Consider the following 20,446-nt stretch of genomic DNA (forward strand, 5'->3'; position numbering starts at 1 on the left):
GGAGGACGATACGATGAACGTCCGGAACAGATTCCAGCTTCTGAGTATCGGACTACAAGACTATATGCTGAAGATCCCAGATTTCGACAAAGTATTCCTTATTTGTTCCATCTTTTATTTAAAAGCGACTTGTCTGCATTGTCTTATGCAGTAAATCACATTTTAAAAAGTGGAGTACATTTACAAAATGTGTCTGCTAAGGATTTTATGGAGAAAGTGCAGCACCGAGATGATCATTTGGAAACACAACTGATCAATCTGATGGCTTGTCAGCGTGGGACAAATGAATATTGGTACCGACACCATGGTGAATTAAAATGCATGTTACGGAATTTAGGAACACCAACATGGTTCGTTACCCTAAGCTGTGCGGAGTACGCTTGGGATGATTTACTGGATTTTCTACGAGAGGCAAATTCAAACATTAAAAACATCGAATACAAGACAGCAGGAGAACTGTGCTCATTGGATCCGGTTAATGTTTGCAGATATTTCAGTCATAGATTTGAGGCTATGATGTCGTTCATCTGCAATAAAAAAATCCACCTCTAGGAGAAGTAGTGGATTTCTTTTGGAGAAAAGAGTACCAGGCAAGAGGTGCTCCTCATATTCATATGCTGTTGTGGATCAAGGATGCCCCAAAGTTTGGAACAGATGCTGATGAAGCAGTGTTATCTTACATTGAAGAATATGCAACATGTGCTATACCAAAAAGCACAGAAGAGAAAAAGTTAAAGGAGCAAGTTTTACGTTTCCAAAGTCATCGGTGTGGAAAATACTGTCGACGGAAATACAAGAGCAAAGATAAATACTACACTAAATTTCGATTTGGATTTCCTAGACCTGTTCTTTCAAATGGAAGAGTAAACAGTTTTATGTCATCTGTGAGACATACTATCACAAGAAAATCACCTAAGAATACCTACAACCTTAAAAGAAAAGAAGAATCAAAAAATATAAATGACTACAACCCAGTCATTTTATCCATGTGGAACGCTAACATGGATATACAGTATGTAGCTGACAATTCCATTGCTGTTGCTGATATGTAACGTCTTACATTACGAAATCAGAAAAAACTGAATTGAAGGAAATGTGGGAAGAGATTTCTCACGAGAAAACTGTCAGTAAGAAGCTGTACAGTTTCAGTTTGAAGATGTTATCGCATCGAGAAATTGGATCCTACGAATGTTCAGATAGGTTATCTTCTGCAAGTCTCTACTCGAAATCAAGAAGAATAATTTGGGCAAGTTTAGGCCTTGCAGCAATGAGAAATCGGGTACTGAAATCTGTTGGAGAAATTGAATATTTGGCCGAGAATGACCCAGAAAGTACAGATATTTTTAAATCAAACATGTTGGACACATATTATCCCAAGAGAAGTCATCATCTGGAGAACATGTGTCTCTATGAAGTGCTGCAGAAGTACATTTATTCACGGAAAGCCGCAGAAGACATCAACAATGGAAAATATAAAGTCATTGGTGAGGAAGGATGTTTGGTGAAGCAAACAAAAGGAAGTTTGATAAATCACAGGAAGCTGAGTTGCGACACTACTGACAAAAATTAATTTTACTACTTGGCTCTTTTACAGCTGTTTAAACCATGGCGTACAGAGGATGAACTACTGGGAGAATTTCAAAGCTATGAAGATTCTTTTAATGCTTGCAAAGACAGCATACAATGCAGTACATTCTCAACTTATCTGCAAATGTTAAATGAAGAAATTGAACAGGAAACTACAATTGCAGCAGAAATAGCTAGAGACAGTTCTCAGGACAGCCAAAGTTCAGGAACACTCAGTCAAGATCCCCTAGGACAACCAATCGTTGAAAATGAAGCATCAATAGCCATGAATGAAGTGGAAACGGCTATGAATCAAGCTCAAGAAGAATTTATAGACTTACAAAATTTGGAAAGACAACTGAACGAAGAGCAGCAACAAATTTATGAAGAGATCAGAAACAAAATTGATCACGGATTTCTACATGAAGAAAAAGAGTGCTCATGCACATAATTTCATCCAATCAGGATGTATGTAAGCGGACAAGCTGGAACTGGAAAAAGTTTCCTTATAAAAGTCATCAGAAGCTATCTACAGCAAAAAACGGATTCTACTTTGTCTTGTGTGGTTACTGCTCCAACTGGGTTAGCAGCATATAACATAAAAGGAATCACTTTACATCGTTTGCTAATGTTACCAGTGGAGCATGAGAACAAAATACAATACAACAAGTTAACTGGAGAAGCATGCTTGGAAGTTTCAAGAGTATTGAAGAAGATGCAAGTTCTCATTATTGATGAGGTGAGCATGGTATCAAACTTAATGCTTGCCTTTGTGCATTTAAGAATGCAGCAAATTCTGAAGACAGACTATGACGTGTTATTTGGAGGAAAACACGTCATAGTTTTTGGAGATCTTTTGCAACTTACTCCAGTTAAAGGACAACCAGTGTTTAATACTGTGACACATGAAGACACGAAGAAGTCATTGGGAAGCATCGGTAATACAAATATTTGGTCCTTCTTTGAGTACAAGGAACTTACTACTAATATGAGGCAAGCAAACGATGAAGAATATGGAAGTATTCTGAAAGATGTCAGAATTGGACTACTCACTGAAGCTGGCAAAAAAGCATTACAGAGTCGTCTGCTACATAATTTATTTCCAAAGGAAGAAATAGTTGCAGAGAAGATATACAAGAACATTGCAGAAAAGAAAAGTGTCATCTGCTTAATGCCAACTCTACGTGAATGCTCAATATTCAATGAGGAGCTTTTGAAATTGGAAAAGGAAGATATCAGGAAATTGGAAGCAGTGGACAAAATTGAGGATGGAAGAATTACTGTCACATTAACAGGCACACTGAAAAATAAATTGGATTCACTAGTTCACAACTTTTAGATGTATGTTCAGGACGAACACAGTTTTCTCAAAATGTACAGCAAGACGCACAGGAATTCTTGATGTTTTTTCTTCAGGTACTGGAAGAAGAAGGGGTTCCCATTGAAAATGTATTTGGTCTCTCTTATAAATGGGAACATAGTTGTGAAAACTGTTATAATATTTGTGGCTCTAATGTTGATTCTGAAAGGTTTATTTATTTAACATTGCCAGAAAGTAAAACAGTCACTTTTGCTAAATTAGTTAAAGATGCTAATCATAGCATGGAATGCAGTGAGTGTCAATCTGACATGTTTTCAACGTTAATTTTAAAGGAATACGGACAGTATGTAATTTTAATGATGCAACGCTGTAAAGCTGATGGTTCAAAATTAGATACTTTAATAAAGAAGTTTACAGGACAGCAATTATCAATTTCAGGGAAAACTTTTGTAACAGTTGCAATAATTTTCCATGATGGACCTACTGTAACTTCTGGACATTACACTGTTTATCTTAAATGTGAAAAAGGCTGGACACTGTGTAATGATTCCCAATTGATTTTTAAGCAACATTTGCCTTTTGATTTAGCAAATTCCTATCTAATCTTCCTGAAACCTAAATTTTAGAGAGATTTGGCAAGATCTGTACAAAACTATGTTACCATTTTATTGGATTACCATTGGAATTTAAAAAAAAAATGATTTTACAAATTATCATTTGGCCTAATGGAAAGGTAACCAATTGTAATGTGGACTTTTTCAATTTTTAATGAAACTTTGGAAAACCAAAAATTTAGAAAAAATCGGTAACATCTGCACAATTTAAATTTTGGAATGTTATTGGATTGCCATTGGAAATTTATTCAAAAAAGATTTTTAAAATTACTATTTGGCCATGCGGAAAGGTAAACAATTCTATTGTGGACTTATTTAATTATTAATAAATCTTTCGGAAACCAAAATGTTACAGAGAATCGGTGAGATCTGTACAATTTAAACTTTAGATTTTTATTGGATTACCATTGGAAATTTAATCAAAAAAGAATTTTAAAATTACTATTTGGCCTAAAGGAAATGGAACAAGATGTATTGTGGAGTTATGTGAGATATATTATTGTGATTATACTTCTGAAAAAAAAATATCAGACGGTATTTTAAAGAAATAAGTATTGATATTAGATGATATTTTTTAAGAATATTATGCATTTCTATAAAGTTATGTTTATGCAAAAAGAGATTGTGGGCTTTTTTAAAACAATCTTTGAGATTGTTAATTTTTTTTTTGCCCGCTGTTAAATGATGAATGCAATTGCTTTCACAATTTATAGTGAAATGCAATATATTCTGAAAACAGCAAAAAAAAGGCAAACATTTTTTGGGGAAAAATATGTAAATATGTGTACTGTATTATAAAATGTTTTATTAAATACTAATACTTTTTTCTTTTTTTTCAGATTGAGATAGAACATTTTCGAAAACTAGAACCATTTTTAAAACAATTTAAAAAAATTTTACATGAATAAATATTTTTTTGAGTGGGTATGGTAAGTCAAAAATATCATGGTCCATTTTTTCCACTTCTCTACAATCACATTTTCAGTTTTTCATTGTAGTCTCTCAAGGACCTTGTAATGTGATAATTGATTTTTAGTGTTTTTAAAAAAAAAAAAAAAAATTACGCGTACCGTACGCGTACGGTAAAAAAAAAAAAAAAAAGTTTTAAAAACATATATAAAAAATAGATGAAAGGTAAGGTTGGCTCTTAAAAGAGCCGTTGTGTTCATGCAGGGACAGAGGAAAGAAAGAATGGGAATATTAGACGGTACAACAAGTGTGCTGATCTATTAAATTGTTCACTAGGGAAATACTGGTCTCCCTATAACAAATTAGATCATGACAAGTGGTGCACCGTATTTCAACCCTCAGAAACCGAGGGTTAGTTTCCAGAGGACCAGAAAAAGGAGATGCTCCCCCCACAGATGAAGGGCTCACCTGACCTGCAGAAGAAGGACTCGGCACTGCAGATGATGGTCCAGGCTGAGCTGCTGTGGATGTGCTTGGTTGATTTACTGAAGGGTTACCTTCAGTAAGTCGAAAATGTAGTAATATATTTAAATAAAATAAAGGAATTTTTTTTAGTTTTTTTCAGGTATTGCTGAAGAGCAGTGAACAAAATTTAAGATGCCTACAAAATCCAGAGTAAAGAAAGACCACAAAAAAAAACCTATATTTGAAGACAACTGGAGGACCTAAGTTAGTTGGAGATGCTCATGTTGGGAAAAAGAAAAAATCTTCTGGTAAGCAAACAAAAGATTTTTTAAAGAACATATTCAAAAAAAGGAAAAATGTACAAAATGTCTGTACTGGAAAAAATGTTTTCAATAGAAAAGGAGAGGAAAAAATTGAGCATTTAGTTAATGCAAATATACCTTCTGCAACTAAAAAGATAAACTTAAACAGAAAAACAGCGTTTAAAGAGATACGTAGAAAAATGTTTCAGAGAAGAGTTATGTCCTTTTTGATAAAGGATGTGAAGAAATATAAGCAAAAGGCTAAGTTTTATAAGAGAAAAAAAGAAATTGAAGCCATTGCAGCAAAGGCATTAGAATTAAAAAGGAAACTATTCATTTTAATTTTGAATAGGATGCGTACATTAGATAAAATGGTTAATGTACTGAAATCACAAAGCAAAAGGAAAAGAGTAGTGAACAGAACAAACTTTTGTAAAGTGTTTTTAGGAAAATGGATGCATAGTTCAAGTAGTGAACCTTTTTTTAATGAAGAGAGCTATTTTCAAAGTAATAGTTTGCTGCATGCAGTTGACACCAGAGGTCGTGCTTACGAAGTGAAAAATGGTTGCATAATGGAGAAGGAGATAATGGTTCCAAGAGATGAGGTACAAGTGATGGCGGATGAGGCTATGGGGAGACGTCCTAAAGCCCCAGTGTACACTTGGAATTGTAGTAGTATTTGCACTGTGCGTCAGGAATCTATTGATAAATTTCGTGAGTTTCTAAGAGAATATAGTAAAAAAAGTGTAAAACAGAAGATTAAGGTGCTTCAAAGTCTGGATGCATGCAGAGTGAGAGAGAATACTGGTTTGCAGGGTCATTCTCTGGCTTGTCTATCTAGAAAAGTGTGTAATAGTGTTTTCCATCATTTTAGGATGCTGGCTGTTCATCATACTGAAATGAGAAAGTTTGTGAGACGGTTGTATTTTGCTAAAAGTCCAGCAATAAAGTTAGATGAATTGAATAGGGCTCTGTTCCGTGGAACGGTATCAGATGTAGAGAAGGTTGTTGATGAAATTCAGTTTTGTTACTTTGGTCCTGAACAAAACAGTGCAGAAAAGGACACAGTAAATGAAGAAGTGGAAGAGAATGTAGAACCCTCTGTAAGTAAGACATTTAATGATCACATAACAAAATTTGCAATAATCTCTAATGAAAGACCAAATATTACTTGTATTTGTTGCCGCAGAACTCATTATAGAAAACAAACTAGGAATGTTGATCTCTACAGAAAAAGTGAAAATGAAGATAATTATAAGTGGAAGGATTTTGCCACATATATATTTCTTGAAAATTGTTTTGAATTGGGTGAAGATCAGCGTATTTGTAAATACTGTTACAACAAGTTAGAGGAAAATAGAATGCCGACCAGAGCTGTACATAATAATTTAGAATTGGATGCTATTCCTGCTGAACTTTCTGAATTAAATACATATGAGTCTATACTCATTCAATGTGTTCATCCGTTCCAGACCATAGTACGTATGGAGCCCAAAACTGGTAAATTACCTCCTTCAGATTTACTGAGAGGTTTAAAAGGTAGAGTGGTGTATTTGCCCTTGGATTTGAAAAAAAATATGGAAACTATTGATGCGGATACTTTGGAAACTGAACCATTAATTATTCTGGTTAATGGTGTACCTACAAAGAATAAGAAGATTTGGCAGGAGCTGGTAGATGTACGGAAAGTACAAAGAGCAAATTTGTATTTGAAAAGGAATAACAAATGGTATGAATCAATTTATATAGAAGAAGAAGAAGAAGAAGATTTACAAGAAGACACAGAAACACCAACTGGACAAATTGAAAAAGTGGACAAGTCAAAGGAAGAAGAAATTTATGAACATTTTAGCATACATCCTCTTCATTCAAAAGAAGTTATGGGAGACAATATTGATCTATTTCAGATGAAGAAAGCAAAAGGAACTCCCGTGAGTGTATGGGAGGAGAGCTTGGAAGCTCGATGTTTTCCCCAGCTGTTTCCTAAAGGAAAAGGAGGACGATACGATGAACGTCCGGAACAGATTCCAGCTTCGGAGTATCGGACTACAAGACTATATGCTGAAGATCCCAGATTTCGACAAAGTATTCCTTATTTGTTCCATCTTTTATTTAAAAGCGACTTGTCTGCATTGTCTTATGCAGTAAATCACATTTTAAAAAGTGGAGTACATTTACAAAATGTGTCTGCTAAGGATTTTATGGAGAAAGTGCAGCACCGAGGTGATCATTTGGAAACACAACTGATCAATCTGATGGCTTGTCAGCGTGGGACAAATGAATATTGGTACCGACGCCATGGTGAATTAAAATGCATGTTACGGAATTTAGGAACACCAACATGGTTCGTTACCCTAAGCTGTGCGGAGTACGCTTGGGATGATTTACTGGATTTTCTACGAGAGGCAAATTCAAACATTAAAAACATCGAATACAAGACAGCAGGAGAACTGTGCTCATTGGATCCGGTTAATGTTTGCAGATATTTCAATCATAGATTTGAGGCTATGATGTCGTTCATCTGCAATAAAAAAATCCACCTCTAGGAGAAGTAGTGGATTTCTTTTGGAGAAAAGAGTACCAGGCAAGAGGTGCTCCTCATATTCATATGCTGTTGTGGATCAAGGATGCCCCAAAGTTTGGAACAGATGCTGATGAAGCAGTGTTATCTTACATTGAAGAATATGCAACATGTGCTATACCAAAAAGCACAGAAGAGAAAAAGTTAAAGGAGCAAGTTTTACGTTTCCAAAGTCATCGGTGTGGAAAATACTGTCGACGGAAATACAAGAGCAAAGATAAATACTACACTAAATTTCGATTTGGATTTCCTAGACCTGTTCTTTCAAATGGAAGAGTAAACAGTTTTATGTCATCTGTGAGACATACTATCACAAGAAAATCACCTAAGAATACCTACAACCTTAAAAGAAAAGAAGAATCAAAAAATATAAATGACTACAACCCAGTCATTTTATCCATGTGGAACGCTAACATGGATATACAGTATGTAGCTGACAATTCCATTGCTGTTGCTGATATGTAACGTCTTACATTACGAAATCAGAAAAAACTGAATTGAAGGAAATGTGGGAAGAGATTTCTCACGAGAAAACTGTCAGTAAGAAGCTGTACAGTTTCAGTTTGAAGATGTTATCGCATCGAGAAATTGGATCCTACGAATGTTCAGATAGGTTATCTTCTGCAAGTCTCTACTCGAAATCAAGAAGAATAATTTGGGCAAGTTTAGGCCTTGCAGCAATGAGAAATCGGGTACTGAAATCTGTTGGAGAAATTGAATATTTGGCCGAGAATGACCCAGAAAGTACAGATATTTTTAAATCAAACATGTTGGACACATATTATCCCAAGAGAAGTCATCATCTGGAGAACATGTGTCTCTATGAAGTGCTGCAGAAGTACATTTATTCACGGAAAGCCGCAGAAGACATCAACAATGGAAAATATAAAGTCATTGGTGAGGAAGGATGTTTGGTGAAGCAAACAAAAGGAAGTTTGATAAATCACAGGAAGCTGAGTTGCGACACTACTGACAAAAAGGAATTTTACTACTTGGCTCTTTTACAGCTGTTTAAACCATGGCGTACAGAGGATGAACTACTGGGAGAATTTCAAAGCTATGAAGATTCTTTTAATGCTTGCAAAGACAGCATACAATGCAGTACATTCTCAACTTATCTGCAAATGTTAAATGAAGAAATTGAACAGGAAACTACAATTGCAGCAGAAATAGCTAGAGACAGTTCTCAGGACAGCCAAAGTTCAGGAACACTCAGTCAAGATCCCCTAGGACAACCAATCGTTGAAAATGAAGCATCAATAGCCATGAATGAAGTGGAAACGGCTATGAATCAAGCTCAAGAAGAATTTATAGACTTACAAAATTTGGAAAGACAACTGAACGAAGAGCAGCAACAAATTTATGAAGAGATCAGAAACAAAATTGATCACGGATTTCTACATGAAGAAAAAGAGTGCTCATGCACATCATTTCATCCAATCAGGATGTATGTAAGCGGACAAGCTGGAACTGGAAAAAGTTTCCTTATAAAAGTCATCAGAAGCTATCTACAGCAAAAAACGGATTCTACTTTGTCTTGTGTGGTTACTGCTCCAACTGGGTTAGCAGCATATAACATAAAAGGAATCACTTTACATCGTTTGCTAATGTTACCAGTGGAGCATGAGAACAAAATACAATACAACAAGCTAACTGGAGAAGCATGCTTGGAAGTTTCAAGAGTATTGAAGAAGATGCAAGTTCTCATTATTGATGAGGTGAGCATGGTATCAAACTTAATGCTTGCCTTTGTGCATTTAAGAATGCAGCAAATTCTGAAGACAGACTATGACGTGTTATTTGGAGGAAAACACGTCATAGTTTTTGGAGATCTTTTGCAACTTACTCCAGTTAAAGGACAAACAGTGTTTAATACTGTGACACATGAAGACACGAAGAAGTCATTGGGAAGCATCGGTAATACAAATATTTGGTCCTTCTTTGAGTACAAGGAACTTACTACTAATATGAGGCAAGCAAACGATGAAGAATATGGAAGTATTCTGAAAGATATCAGAATTGGACTACTCACTGAAGCTGGCAAAAAAGCATTACAGAGTCGTCTGCTACATAATTTATTTCCAAAGGAAGAAATAGTTGCAGAGAAGATATACAAGAACATTGCAGAAAAGAAAAGTGTCATCTGCTTAATGCCAACTCTACGTGAATGCTCAATATTCAATGAGGAGCTTTTGAAATTGGAAAAGGAAGATATCAGGAAATTGGAAGCAGTGGACAAAATTGAGGATGGAAGAATTACTGTCACATTAACAGGCACACTGAAAAATAAATTGGATTCACTAGTTCACAACTTTTAGATGTATGTTCAGGACGAACACAGTTTTCTCAAAATGTACAGCAAGACGCACAGGAATTCTTGATGTTTTTTCTTCAGGTACTGGAAGAAGAAGGGGTTCCCATTGAAAATGTATTTGGTCTCTCTTATAAATGGGAACATAGTTGTGAAAACTGTTATAATATTTGTGGCTCTAATGTTGATTCTGAAAGGTTTATTTATTTAACATTGCCAGAAAGTAAAACAGTCACTTTTGCTAAATTAGTTAAAGATGCTAATCATAGCATGGAATGCAGTGAGTGTCAATCTGACATGTTTTCAACGTTAATTTTAAAGGAATACGGACAGTATGTAATTTTAATGATGCAACGCTGTAAAGCTGATGGTTCAAAATTAGATACTTTAATAAAGAAGTTTACAGGACAGCAATTATCAATTTCAGGGAAAACTTTTCTAACAGTTGCAATAATTTTCCATGATGGACCTACTGTAACTTCTGGACATTACACTGTTTATCTTAAATGTGAAAAAGGCTGGACACTGTGTAATGATTCCCAATTGATTTTTAAGCAACATTTGCCTTTTGATTTAGCAAATTCCTATCTAATCTTCCTGAAACCTAAATTTTAGAGAGATTTGGCAAGATCTGTACAAAACAATTTTACCATTTTATTGGATTACCATTGGAATTTAAAAAAAAAATGATTTTACAAATTATCATTTGGCCTAATGGAAAGGTAACCAATTGTAATGTGGACTTTTTCAATTTTTAATGAAACTTTGGAAAACCAAAAATTTAGAAAAAATCGGTAACATCTGCACAATTTAAATTTTGGAATGTTATTGGATTGCCATTGGAAATTTATTCAAAAAAGATTTTTAAAATTACTATTTGGCCATGCAGAAAGGTAAACAATTCTATTGTGGACTTATTTAATTATTAATAAATCTTTCGGAAACCAAAATGTTACAGAGAATCGGTGAGATCTGTACAATTTAAACTTTAGATTTTTATTGGATTACCATTGGAAATTTAATCAAAAAAGAATTTTAAAATTACTATTTGGCCTAAAGGAAATGGAACCAGATGTATTGTGGAGTTATGTGAGATATATTATTGTGATTATACTTCTGAAAAAAAAATATCAGACGGTATTTTAAAGAAATAAGTATTGATATTAGATGATATTTTTTAAGAATATTATGCATTTCTATAAAGTTATGTTTATGCAAAAAGAGATTGTGGGCTTTTTTAAAACAATCTTTGAGATTGTTAATTTTTTTTTTGCCCGCTGTTAAATGATGAATGCAATTGCTTTCACAATTTATAGTGAAATGCAATATATTCTGAAAACAGCAAAAAAAAAGCAAACATTTTTTGGGGAAAAATATGTAAATATGTGTACTGTATTATAAAATGTTTTATTAAATACTAATACTTTTTTCTTTTTTTTCAGATTGAGATAGAACATTTTCGAAAACTAGAACCATTTTTAAAAAAATTTAAAAAAAATTTACATGAATAAATATTTTTTTGAGTGGGTATGGTAAGTCAAAAATATCATGGTCCATTTTTTCCACTTCTCTACAATCACATTTTCAGTTTTTCATTGTAGTCTCTCAAGGACCTTGTAATGTGATAATTGATTTTTAGTGTTTTTTAAAAAAAAAAAAAAAATTACGCGTACCGTACGCGTACGGTAAAAAAAAAAAAAAAAGTTTTAAAAACATATATAAAAAATAGATGAAAGGTAAGGTTGGCTCTTAAAAGAGCCGTTGTGTTCATGCAGGGACAGAGGAAAGAAAGAATGGGAATATTAGACGGTACAACAAGTGTGCTGATCTATTAAATTGTTCACTAGGGAAATACTGGTCTCCCTATAACAAATTAGATCATGACAAGTGGTGCACCGTATTTCAACCCTCAGAAACCGAGGGTTAGTTTCCAGAGGACCAGAAAAAGGAGATGCTCCCCCCACAGATGAAGGGCTCACCTGACCTGCAGAAGAAGGACTCGGCACTGCAGATGATGGTCCAGGCTGAGCTGCTGTGGATGTGCTTGGTTGATTTACTGAAGGGTTACCTTCAGTAAGTCGAAAATGTAGTGATATATTTAAATAAAATAAAGGAATTTTTTTACGTTTTTTTCAGGTATTGCTGAAGAGCAGTGAACAAAATTTAAGATGCCTACAAAATCCAGAGTAAAGAAAGACCACAAAAAAAACCTATATTTGAAGACAACTGGAGGACCTAAGTTAGTTGGAGATGCTCATGTTGGGAAAAAGAAAAAATCTTCTGGTAAGCAAACAAAAGATTTTTTAAAGAACATATTCAAAAAAAGGAAAAATGTACAAAATGTCTGTGCTGGAAAAAATGTTTTCAATAGAAAAGGAGAGGAAAAAATTGAGCATTTAGTTAATGCAAATATACCTTCTGCAACTAAAAAGATAAACTTAAACAGAAAAACAGCGTTTAAAGAGATACGTAGAAAAATGTTTCAGAGAAGAGTTATGTCCAATTTGATAAAGGATGTGAAGAAATATAAGCAAAAGGCTAAGTTTTATAAGAGAAAAAAAGAAATTGAAGCCATTGCAGCAAAGGCATTAGAATTAAAAAGGAAACTATTCATTTTAATTTTGAATAGGATGCGTACATTAGATAAAATGGTTAATGTACTGAAATCACAAAGCAAAAGGAAAAGAGTAGTGAACAGAACAAACTTTTGTAAAGTGTTTTTAGGAAAATGGATGCATAGTTCAAGTAGTGAACCTTTTTTTAATGAAGAGAGCTATTTTCAAAGTAATAGTTTGCTGCATGCAGTTGACACCAGAGGTCGTGCTTACGAAGTGAAAAATGGTTGCATAATGGAGAAGGAGATAATGGTTCCAAGAGATGAGGTACAAGTGATGGCGGATGAGGCTATGGGGAGACGTCCTAAAGCCCCAGTGTACACTTGGAATTGTAGTAGTATTTGCACTGTGCGTCAGGAATCTATTGATAAATTTCGTGAGTTTCTAAGAGAATATAGTAAAAAAAGTGTAAAACAGAAGATTAAGGTGCTTCAAAGTCTGGATGCATGCAGAGTGAGAGAGAATACTGGTTTGCAGGGTCATTCTCTGGCTTGTCTATCTAGAAAAGTGTGTAATAGTGTTTTCCATCATTTTAGGATGCTGGCTGTTCATCATACTGAAATGAGAAAGTTTGTGAGACGGTTGTATTTTGCTAAAAGTCCAGCAATAAAGTTAGATGAATTGAATAGGGCTCTGTTCCGTGGAACGGTATCAGATGTAGAGAAGGTTGTTGATGAAATTCAGTTTTGTTACTTTGGTCCTGAACAAAACAGTGCAGAAAAGGACACAGTAAATGAAGAAGTGGAAGAGAATGTAGAACCCTCTGTAAGTAAGACATTTAATGATCACATAACAAAATTTGCAATAATCTCTAATGAAAGACCAAATATTACTTGTATTTGTTGCCGCAGAACTCATTATAGAAAACAAACTAGGAATGTTGATCTCTACAGAAAAAGTGAAAATGAAGATAATTATAAGTGGAAGGATTTTGCCACATATATATTTCTTGAAAATTGTTTTGAATTGGGTGAAGATCAGCGTATTTATAAATACTGTTACAACAAGTTAGAGGAAAATAGAATGCCGACCAGAGCTGTACATAATAATTTAGAATTGGATGCTATTCCTGCTGAACTTTCTGAATTAAATACATATGAGTCTATACTCATTCAATGTGTTCATCCGTTCCAGACCATAGTACGTATGGAGCCCAAAACTGGTAAATTACCTCCTTCAGATTTACTGAGAGGTTTAAAAGGTAGAGTGGTGTATTTGCCCTTGGATTTGAAAAAAAATATGGAAACTATTGATGCGGATACTTTGGAAACTGAACCATTAATTATTCTGGTTAATGGTGTACCTACAAAGAATAAGAAGATTTGGCAGGAGCTGGTAGATGTACGGAAAGTACAAAGAGCAAATTTGTATTTGAAAAGGAATAACAAATGGTATGAATCAATTTATATAGAAGAAGAAGAAGAAGAAGATTTACAAGAAGACACAGAAACACCAACTGGACAAATTGAAAAAGTGGACAAGTCAAAGGAAGAAGAAATTTATGAACATTTTAGCATACATCCTCTTCATTCAAAAGAAGTTATGGGAGACAATATTGATCTATTTCAGATGAAGAAAGCAAAAGGAACTCCCGTGAGTGTATGGGAGGAGAGCTTGGAAGCTCGATGTTTTCCCCAGCTGTTTCCTAAAGGAAAAGGAGGACGATACGATGAACGTCCGGAACAGATTCCAGCTTCGGAGTATCGGACTACAAGACTATATGCTGAAGATCCCAGATTTCGACAAAGTATTCCTTATTTGTTCCATCTTTTATTTAAAAGCGACTTGTCTGCATTGTCTTATGCAGTAAATCACATTTTAAAAAGTGGAGTACATTTACAAAATGTGTCTGCTAAGGATTTTATGGAGAAAGTGCAGCACCGAGATGATCATTTGGAAACACAACTGATCAATCTGATGGCTTGTCAGCGTGGGACAAATGAATATTGGTACCGACGCCATGGTGAATTAAAATGCATGTTACGGAATTTAGGAACACCAACATGGTTCGTTACCCTAAGCTGTGCGGAGTACGCTTGGGATGATTTACTGGATTTTCTACGAGAGGCAAATTCAAACATTAAAAACATCGAATACAAGACAGCAGGAGAACTGTGCTCATTGGATCCGGTTAATGTTTGCAGATATTTCAATCATAGATTTGAGGCTATGATGTCGTTCATCTGCAATAAAAAAATCCACCTCTAGGAGAAGTAGTGGATTTCTTTTGGAGAAAAGAGTACCAGGCAAGAGGTGCTCCTCATATTCATATGCTGTTGTGGATCAAGGATGCCCCAAAGTTTGGAACAGATGCTGATGAAGCAGTGTTATCTTACATTGAAGAATATGCAACATGTGCTATACCAAAAAGCACAGAAGAGAAAAAGTTAAAGGAGCAAGTTTTACGTTTCCAAAGTCATCGGTGTGGAAAATACTGTCGACAGAAATACAAGAGCAAAGATAAATACTACACTAAATTTCGATTTGGATTTCCTAGACCTGTTCTTTCAAATGGAAGAGTAAACAGTTTTATGTCATCTGTGAGACATACTATCACAAGAAAATCACCTAAGAATACCTACAACCTTAAAAGAAAAGAAGAATCAAAAAATATAAATGACTACAACCCAGTCATTTTATCCATGTGGAACGCTAACATGGATATACAGTATGTAGCTGACAATTCCATTGCTGTTGCTGATATGTAACGTCTTACATTACGAAATCAGAAAAAACTGAATTGAAGGAAATGTGGGAAGAGATTTCTCACGAGAAAACTGTCAGTAAGAAGCTGTACAGTTTCAGTTTGAAGATGTTATCGCATCGAGAAATTGGATCCTACGAATGTTCAGATAGGTTATCTTCTGCAAGTCTCTACTCGAAATCAAGAAGAATAATTTGGGCAAGTTTAGGCCTTGCAGCAATGAGAAATCGGGTACTGAAATCTGTTGGAGAAATTGAATATTTGGCCGAGAATGACCCAGAAAGTACAGATATTTTTAAATCAAACATGTTGGACACATATTATCCCAAGAGAAGTCATCATCTGGAGAACATGTGTCTCTATGAAGTGCTGCAGAAGTACATTTATTCACGGAAAGCCGCAGAAGACATCAACAATGGAAAATATAAAGTCATTGGTGAGGAAGGATGTTTGGTGAAGCAAACAAAAGGAAGTTTGATAAATCACAGGAAGCTGAGTTGCGACACTACTGACAAAAAGGAATTTTACTACTTGGCTCTTTTACAGCTGTTTAAACCATGGCGTACAGAGGATGAACTACTGGGAGAATTTCAAAGCTATGAAGATTCTTTTAATGCTTGCAAAGACAGCATACAATGCAGTACATTCTCAACTTATCTGCAAATGTTAAATGAAGAAATTAAACAGGAAACTACAATTGCAGCAGAAATAGCTAGAGACAGTTCTCAGGACAGCCAAAGTTCAGGAACACTCAGTCAAGATCCCCTAGGACAACCAATCGTTGAAAATGAAGCATCAATAGCCATGAATGAAGTGGAAACGGCTATGAATCAAGCTCAAGAAGAATTTATAGACTTACAAAATTTGGAAAGACAACTGAACGAAGAGCAGCAACAAATTTATGAAGAGATCAGAAACAAAATTGATCACGGATTTCTACATGAAGAAAAAGAGTGCTCATGCACATCATTTCATCCAATCAGGATGTATGTAAGCGGACAAGCTGGAACTGGAAAAAGTTTCCTTATAAAAGTCATCAGAAGCTATCTACAGCAAAAAACGGATTCTACTTTGTCTTGTGTGGTTACTGCTCCTACTGGGTTAGCAGCATATAACATAAAAGGAATCACTTTACATCGTTTGCTAATGTTACCAGTGGAGCATGAGAACAAAATACAATACAACAAGCTAACTGGAGAAGCATGCTTGGAAGTTTCAAGAGTATTGAAGAAGATGCAAGTTCTCATTATTGATGAGGTGAGCATGGTATCAAACTTAATGCTTGCCTTTGTGCATTTAAGAATGCAGCAAATTCTGAAGACAGACTATGACGTGTTATTTGGAGGAAAACACGTCATAGTTTTTGGAGATCTTTTGCAACTTACTCCAGTTAAAGGACAAACAGTGTTTAATACTGTGACACATGAAGACACGAAGAAGTCATTGGGAAGCATCGGTAATACAAATATTTGGTCCTTCTTTGAGTACAAGGAACTTACTACTAATATGAGGCAAGCAAACGATGAAGAATATGGAAGTATTCTGAAAGATATCAGAATTGGACTACTCACTGAAGCTGGCAAAAAAGCATTACAGAGTCGTCTGCTACATAATTTATTTCCAAAGGAAGAAATAGTTGCAGAGAAGATATACAAGAACATTGCAGAAAAGAAAAGTGTAATCTGCTTAATGCCAACTCTACGTGAATGCTCAATATTCAATGAGGAGCTTTTGAAATTGGAAAAGGAAGATATCAGGAAATTGGAAGCAGTGGACAAAATTGAGGATGGAAGAATTACTGTCACATTAACAGGCACACTGAAAAATAAATTGGATTCACTAGTTCACAACTTTTAGATGTATGTTCAGGACGAACACAGTTTTCTCAAAATGTACAGCAAGACGCACAGGAATTCTTGATGTTTTTTCTTCAGGTACTGGAAGAAGAAGGGGTTCCCATTGAAAATGTATTTGGTCTCTCTTATAAATGGGAACATAGTTGTGAAAACTGTTATAATATTTGTGGCTCTAATGTTGATTCTGAAAGGTTTATTTATTTAACATTGCCAGAAAGTAAAACAGTCACTTTTGCTAAATTAGTTAAAGATGCTAATCATAGCATGGAATGCAGTGAGTGTCAATCTGACATGTTTTCAACGTTAATTTTAAAGGAATACGGACAGTATGTAATTTTAATGATGCAACGCTGTAAAGCTGATGGTTCAAAATTAGATACTTTAATAAAGAAGTTTACAGGACAGCAATTATCAATTTCAGGGAAAACTTTTGTAACAGTTGCAATAATTTTCCATGATGGACCTACTGTAACTTCTGGACATTACACTGTTTATCTTAAATGTGAAAAAGGCTGGACACTGTGTAATGATTCCCAATTGATTTTTAAGCAACATTTGCCTTTTGATTTAGCAAATTCCTATCTAATCTTCCTGAAACCTAAATTTTAGAGAGATTTGGCAAGATCTGTACAAAACAATTTTACCATTTTATTGGATTACCATTGGAATTTAAAAAAAAAATGATTTTACAAATTATCATTTGGCCTAATGGAAAGGTAACCAATTGTAATGTGGACTTTTTCAATTTTTAATGAAACTTTGGAAAACCAAAAATTTAGAAAAAATCGGTAACATCTGCACAATTTAAATTTTGGAATGTTATTGGATTGCCATTGGAAATTTATTCAAAAAAGATTTTTAAAATTACTATTTGGCCATGCGGAAAGGTAAACAATTCTATTGTGGACTTATTTAATTATTAATAAATCTTTCGGAAACCAAAATGTTACAGAGAATCGGTGAGATCTGTACAATTTAAACTTTAGATTTTTATTGGATTACCATTGGAAATTTAATCAAAAAAGAATTTTAAAATTACTATTTGGCCTAAAGGAAATGGAACCAGATGTATTGTGGAGTTATGTGAGGTATATTATTGTGATTATACTTCTGAAAAAAAAATATCAGACGGTATTTTAAAGAAATAAGTATTGATATTAGATGATATTTTTTAAGAATATTATGCATTTCTATAAAGTTATGTTTATGCAAAAAGAGATTGTGGGCTTTTTTAAAACAATCTTTGAGATTGTTAATTTTTTTTTTGCCCGCTGTTAAATGATGAATGCAATTGCTTTCACAATTTATAGTGAAATGCAATATATTCTGAAAACAGCAAAAAAAAGGCAAACATTTTTTGGGGAAAAATATGTAAATATGTGTACTGTATTATAAAATGTTTTATTAAATACTAATACTTTTTTCTTTTTTTTCAGATTGAGATAGAACATTTTCGAAAACTAGAACCATTTTTAAAACAATTTAAAAAAAATTTACATGAATAAATATTTTTTGAGTGGGTATGGTAAGTCAAAAATATCATGGTCCATTTTTTCCACTTCTCTACAATCACATTTTCAGTTTTTCATTGTAGTCTCTCAAGGACCTTGTAATGTGATAATTGATTTTTAGTGTTTTTTAAAAAAAAAAAAAAAATTACGCGTACCGTACGCGTACGGTAAAAAAAAAAAAAAAAGTTTTAAAAACATATATAAAAAATAGATGAAAGGTAAGGTTGGCTCTTAAAAGAGCCGTTGTGTTCATGCAGGGACAGAGGAAAGAAAGAATGGGAATATTAGACGGTACAACAAGTGTGCTGATCTATTAAACTGTTCACTAGGGAAATACTGGTCTCCCTATAACAAATTAGATCATGACAAGTGGTGCACCGTATTTCAACCCTCAGAAACCGAGGGTTAGTTTCCAGAGGACCAGAAAAAGGAGATGCTCCCCCCACAGATGAAGGGCTCACCTGACCTGCAGAAGAAGGACTCGGCACTGCAGATGATGGTCCAGGCTGAGCTGCTGTGGATGTGCTTGGTTGATTTACTGAAGGGTTACCTTCAGTAAGTCGAAAATGTAGTAATATATTTAAATAAAATAAAGGAATTTTTTTTAGTTTTTTTCAGGTATTGCTGAAGAGCAGTGAACAAAATTTAAGATGCCTACAAAATCCAGAGTAAAGAAAGACCACAAAAAAAACCTATATTTGAAGACAACTGGAGGACCTAAGTTAGTTGGAGATGCTCATGTTGGGAAAAAGAAAAAATCTTCTGGTAAGCAAACAAAAGATTTTTTAAAGAACATATTCAAAAAAAGGAAAAATGTACAAAATGTCTGTACTGGAAAAAATGTTTTCAATAGAAAAGGAGAGGAAAAAATTGAGCATTTAGTTAATGCAAATATACCTTCTGCAACTAAAAAGATAAACTTAAACAGAAAAACAGCGTTTAAAGAGATACGTAGAAAAATGTTTCAGAGAAGAGTTATGTCCAATTTGATAAAGGATGTGAAGAAATATAAGCAAAAGGCTAAGTTTTATAAGAGAAAAAAAGAAATTGAAGCCATTGCAGCAAAGGCATTAGAATTAAAAAGGAAACTATTCATTTTAATTTTGAATAGGATGCGTACATTAGATAAAATGGTTAATGTACTGAAATCACAAAGCAAAAGGAAAAGAGTAGTGAACAGAACAAACTTTTGTAAAGTGTTTTTAGGAAAATGGATGCATAGTTCAAGTAGTGAACCTTTTTTTAATGAAGAGAGCTATTTTCAAAGTAATAGTTTGCTGCATGCAGTTGACACCAGAGGTCGTGCTTACGAAGTGAAAAATGGTTGCATAATGGAGAAGGAGATAATGGTTCCAAGAGATGAGGTACAAGTGATGGCGGATGAGGCTATGGGGAGACGTCCTAAAGCCCCAGTGTACACTTGGAATTGTAGTAGTATTTGCACTGTGCGTCAGGAATCTATTGATAAATTTCGTGAGTTTCTAAGAGAATATAGTAAAAAAAGTGTAAAACAGAAGATTAAGGTGCTTCAAAGTCTGGATCCATGCAGAGTGAGAGAGAATACTGGTTTGCAGGGTCATTCTCTGGCTTGTCTATCTAGAAAAGTGTGTAATAGTGTTTTCCATCATTTTAGGATGCTGGCTGTTCATCATACTGAAATGAGAAAGTTTGTGAGACGGTTGTATTTTGCT

Source organism: Triturus cristatus, chromosome 2_2, assembly GCF_964204655.1.
Source record: "Triturus cristatus chromosome 2_2, aTriCri1.1, whole genome shotgun sequence".
In the NCBI taxonomy this organism is placed as follows: Eukaryota; Metazoa; Chordata; class Amphibia; order Caudata; family Salamandridae; genus Triturus; species Triturus cristatus.